A 6,251-nucleotide genomic window follows, 5' to 3' on the forward strand; every position below is an offset into this window, starting at 1 on the left:
TGCATGACACTCACGAACACATTGCATATCACAAATACACACAGCAATACACATTGCATTCTCTCTTGTGCTATTTCTCTCCTTTTCACTCTTGTTCCGTTGTTGCTCCCTGCTCCTGACTGTCATTAGCCAGCTGAAAAGCTAAGGCTAATATTGTGCTTATACTTGGCTCTTGCATTCTGGCTGTATTCTCTTATTACTGGTATGTTCTGATTAATTTCAAAGTTCAAAAACTTATGTGGTTATTACTCTTTCAGTGTGTTATATTCCTAATTGTTTTCTACCTATGCTTCTGTTGTGCAACATGTAATTGACTCCTTGGTTGCATGTTAACACTTGCATGCTCATGACCATTGTTTGCTCCTAACCTTGCATGTTATGACTATATTCTGTTACTACTTGCTTTTTTTCAGGGTCTCTTAAAACTCTTTTGATTTCGTGTACTCATGCTTAGTGAGTTTGCATAAGTCTCTGTGTCCCTTGGTGATATTTATGTGATCTATTTGTCCCTTTGCCCATTACTCTTGTGTGCAACTCTACAGTTTTTGAAACTCTTTAAACTACGAATTTTCCTCTCCTTCGTGCACTTCACTACTCTTAAAATTAGGTCCTACCCCCTTCGTGTGAGCATTGCTTTGAGCACCCTTGAGTACTCACTGAACTTTGACACACAAGGATGGTATTTCTACTGCACCTGTCCAACTTTTTGGTAAGTGTTTTGGGTGCTGGTATTGGTCAGGGACCCAATGGGGGCCCTAGGGAGCTTTGCCGCACCCTGACCAGGTCAAGGCTGTGAAACTCGAAAGGAGTGAGGTTGGAAGATTGGGCCTGATTGAAGGCTCCCTATAGAATAGCTTCTTATTTTACTTTTTATTACTGTAATTCGGCTATCAATGGTTTGTAATAACTTGTAAACGAATGATTGGAGTTATAGTGAAATGGGGGCTATGCATGCTTAGTTTAAGTAATGGGTAGCAAACATGTTTACAGGATTTATTTACTTATCTGCGCAATAGATAACCTGTATAGGACATGCATCTCATACATTAGAGATCCTGCTCTAGGTTCTTTACTTTCAGCCTGTCATACTCATTTCGTAACCATGATCAGTTAATAACGAGCAAATAATTGTTATAAGACTATTGCTGCATTCTCATTAGCATTTAGAAATCATGTTTTAGGAATTTCTATGTGCATTAGACATCCTGTTGCTTAGGGTTTTATACTTGTCTGAGTTTCAATTGTTAAACGCCTCATTAACATGCTTAATCTAATAATACGAGTATGGTTAACTGTACGCGTATCCCTTTTAAAACTGGAAATTAACATGCATGTTCACCCTTTAAGACAATCATGGCAATACATACGACGCCTAGGCAAACTTTAGGCCTAATAAAAATTGATTAATCATGTTTTGACGGCTTAGGACCAATCAGCCTCCTTTAATATTCTGAACTCTGTTTCTTGTTTTTGCCTCTCTAAAGTCACTCTGTTTTACTAAAATTCTCGCCCTATCTTGAAACAAATCTCGAAATTGTGCGTTTGTTTACTCTCGCTGATTTTCTGATGCTTGTTCTATTATGTTTTCAAACCACTGGGTTACCCCTTTCTGCCCAGAATCATGCTATTTTTACTTGCCCTACGTCTCGTTAAGTTACTGCATCTTCAATGTCATTACTCTTTTTTCAAAAACCATGTTTTAACAATTTTTATCTATGTTTTACTAAACTCTAAACTGTTGTATACTTTTAAATCTTACTGCTGTCCTTAGTTGTATTTCTGAAAATCGAGCATTCTTCCAGTCGCTCAGTCTTAAATGAACTTTCTGCTTTCACTGCTAATTTGCCCTCTTGAAACTTACTGTTTTAATTTCAACATTCCTATTTTTTTAAACTCCCATCTTTGAGACCTTAAATGTGTTTGAGACGTGCTAATTACGTGCTCACTTGTGGAGGGATCTATGAGCCTTTATTTGTCTTTGTGTGATCTCTTATGTGTGGTCCTATTTGTTATGAATGTCGCTTAGCATTTTATCCTTTAAACCTAAGGGTTCAGCCTAGTCCTTACCTTGTAGGAATAGTGGTCCTAAATACCCTCCAGGACTTATAGGACGGGACGGGTAATAGCACGCAATAAGCAATCGTGACCTACCCACGCATTTTAAATAACTTTTACCGGGTGGGAAGGGTAGAATATGGAGATGATGACCGATGCGCTAATATCACGTGCGACCCCTCTTTTGAGGAGTGATTTCTGGGTATTGCATTGAAGTGATCCATATTAATCGTTAACCTAGGGACCCCTCCTCTCTTGCTTGCTTTTATCTATTTCTATGTAGAATTATTTTAATATTTCATAAAATTTCTGCCCGCATTACTTTTCTCAAGTTTCGATTTACTTGCAATATTGTATGTGAACCCTTTCTATTTGAACCCCCTTAATTGCTTACTTGATTATTTGAAGTCACAATATAACATGGCCGGAAACCACACTAGTGGATCTTGAGAGGTGCCTAACACCTTCCCCTCGAGATAATTTCTAGCCCTTACCCAAACTCTGGTTCTTCAAACTCAAAATCTTCTTAGTGTCCTAATGCACTTAATCATTAGGTGGCGACTCTTCAAACTCCAAAACCCAATTCCCAAAAGGGAAAAGAGTTGTCCTCCCAAATGTCGCAAACCCGATTTTGCCTTTAAAAGAAAAACAGGGCATCGACAGACACTGATAATGAAGTATGAAGAAGCAGAAAATGGGGAAAACGGAGCGGTAACTTATGAGACAACGGGTCGGGTCGTCACATCCTCCTCAACTTAAACAAACGCTCGTCCTCGAGCGAGTCAAGAAACATACCTGAAGCCTCAAACAGGTGAGGATATCTGCTCCGCATCTCCCGCTCGGTCTCCCAGGTCGCCTCCTCCACGGGCCGACCTCTCCACTGCACCTTCACCGAAGCTACATCCTTTGATCTTAATTTCCGAACCTGACGCTCCAAAATAGTTGCTGGCTCTATATCATAAGTCAAATCACCCTCCAACTGTACCGTACTGAAATCCAGAACATGGGACGGGTCTCCAATATACTTCCAGAGCATAGAAACATGAAAAACTGGATGCACGCTCGACAAGCTGGGTGGCAAGGCAAGCTCATAAGCCACCTCCCCAATCCTCCGAAGTACATCAAAAGGCCCAATGAACCGCGGACTCAATTTCCCCTTCCTTCCGAACCTTATAACACCCTTTGTGGGTGAAACCTTCAACAGGACCTTCTCACCAACCATGTAGGATACATCTTGAACCTTCCTGTCCGCATAACTCTTCTGTCTCGACTGCACTGTACGGAGTCTCTCCTGAATCACCTTCACCTTCTCTAATGCATCTTGGACCAAATCTGTCCCCAATAGCCTAGCCTCGCCGGGCTCGAACCAACCAACTGGAGATCTACACCGTCTCCCATACAAAGCCTCATACAGAGCCATTTGAATACTCGACTGGTAGATGTTGTTGTAGGCAAACTCTGCAAGCGGTAGAAACTGATCCCATGACCCTCCAAAATCAATAACACAGGCGCGTAGCATATCCTCCAATATCTGAATGGTGCGCTCGGACTGCCCGTCCGTCTGAGGGTGAAAAGCTGTGCTCAACTGCACCTGAGTGCCCAACTCTCGCTGAACAGACTTCCAAAACTGGGAAGTAAACTGAGTGCCCCGATCTAATATGGTGGAAACTGGGACACCATGCAACTGAACAACCTCCCGAATATATAACTCTGCCGGTCGCTTCGAAGAATAAGTAGTACAGATAGGAATGAAGTGCGCGGACTTGGTCAGCCTATCTACAATAACCCAAATAGCATCGAACTTCTTCAAAGTCCGTGGGAGTCCGGTAACAAAATCCATAGTGATCCTCTCCCACTTCCACTCGGGAATAACCATCTGCTGATGCGAGCCACCCGGTCTCTGATGCTCATATTTCACCTGCTGACAATTGAGACACCGAGCTACAAACTCCACAATATCTTTCTTCATCCTTCGCCACCAATAGTGCTGTCTAAGATCCTGATATATCTTCGCGGCACCCGGATGAATGGAATACCACGAGCTATGGGCCTCCTCCAATATCAACTCCCGAAGCCCATCCGCATTGGGCACGCAAATCCGGCCCTGCATCCTCAACACACCATCGTCACCAATGGTCACATCTCTAGCATCATCATGCTGAACCCTGTCCGTAAGGACAAGCAAATGCGGATCATCATACTGGCGCTCTCTGATGCGATCATACAAGGAAGACCGAGAAACCACACAAGCCAACACCCGACTGGGCTCCGAAATATCTAGTCTCACAAACCGATTGGCCAAGGCCTGAACATCAACTGCAAATGGCCTCTCCTCAACTCGAATGTATGCCAAGCTCCCCATACTCACTACCTTTCGGCTCAAAGCATCGGCCACTACATTGGCATTTCCCGGATGATACAGAATAGTAATATCATAATCCTTAAGCAACTCTAGCCACCTCCGCTGCCTCAAATTAAGGTCCTTTTGCTTGAACAAATGCTGAAGACTGCGATGATCAGTGAATACCTCACAAGATACGCCATACAAGTAGTGCCTCCAAATCTTCAATGCATGAACTATAGCAGCCAACTCCAAATCATGAACAGGGTAGTTCTTCTCATGGGGCTTCAATTAACGAGAAGCATAAGCAATAACTCTACCCTCCTGCATCAATACACAGCCAATCCCAACTCGCGAAGCATCACAATATACGGTATATGAACCCGAAGCTGATGGCAAAACCAATACTGGAGCTGTGGTCAAAGCCGTCTTGAGCTTCTGAAAGCTCTCCTCGCACTCGTCCGACCATGCAAACGGAGCACCCTTCTGAGTCAACTTGGTCAAGGGCGATGCAATAGAGGAAAACCCTGAACAAACCGGCGATAATAACCCGCCAAACCAAGGAAGCTACGAATCTCTGTGGCTGAGGACGGTCTAGGCCAACTCTGAACCGCCTCTATCTTCTTTGGTTCAACCTGAATACCCTCGCTGGACACCACGTGTCCCAAGAAAGCCACTGAACCGAGCCAAAACTCACACTTGGAGAACTTTGCATAAAGCCTCTCCTCGCTCAATCTCTGCAATACCACTCGCAAATGCTCCGCGTGCTCCTCCTGACTACGCGAGTATAACAGAATATCATCAATGAACACGATAACAAACGAATCCAGATAAGGCGGAAATACACTGTTCATCAGATGCATGAACGCTGTTGGGGCATTGGTCAGCCCGAAAGACATGAGAAACTCACAGTGACCATATCTAGTCCTGAAAGCAGTCTTAGGAATATCTGAACCCCTGATCTTCAACTGGTGATAGCCCGAACGGAGATCAATCTTAGAGAACACCCTCGCTCCCTGAAGTTGGTCGAATAAATCATCAATACGAGGCAGGGGATACTTGTTCTTCACTGTTACTTTGTTCAATTGCCTGTAGTCAATGCACATCCTCATTGTGCCATCCTTCTTCTTCACAAACAGGACCGGCGCACCCCATGGTGACACACTCGGCCGAATGAACCCCTTATCTAGGAGTTCCTGAAGCTGCTCCTTCAATTCTTTCAACTCCGCTGGTGCCATACGATATGGCGGAATAGAGATGGGCTGAGTGCTCGGCACCATATCAATACCAAAATCAATATCCCTGTCCGGTAGCATGCCCAGCAGTTCTGCAGGAAATACATCGGGAAAATCCCTCACAACTGGAACGGAATCAATGCTAGGAGCCTCAGCTCCAACATCCCGCACAAAGTCTAAATATGACAGAAAACCCTTCCCAACCATACGTTGGGCCTTCAAGAAAGATATCACTCTACTCGGAACATAATCAGTCACGCCACGCCACTCGATCCGCGGTACACCCAACATAGCCAGAGTGACTGTCCTAGCATGACAGTCGAGAATAGCATGACACGGAGATAACCAATCCATGCCCAAAATAACATCAAAGTCCACCATGCTCAATAGCAATAGATCAACTCGGGTCTCCAGACCCCCAATAGTCACAACACATGACCGGTACACACGGTCCACAACAACAGTATCGCCCACCGGGGTAGACACATGAACAGGTAAAGAAAGAGACTCCCGGGGTGTACCCAAATAACAAGCAAAATATGAAGACACATACGAATAGGTGGAACCGAGATCAAATAACACGGAGGCATCTCTATGGCAGACTGAAACAATACCTGTAA

The sequence above is a fragment of the Nicotiana attenuata genome, chromosome 7 (genome assembly GCF_001879085.1).
Source record: "Nicotiana attenuata strain UT chromosome 7, NIATTr2, whole genome shotgun sequence".
NCBI lineage: Eukaryota > Viridiplantae > Streptophyta > Magnoliopsida > Solanales > Solanaceae > Nicotiana > Nicotiana attenuata.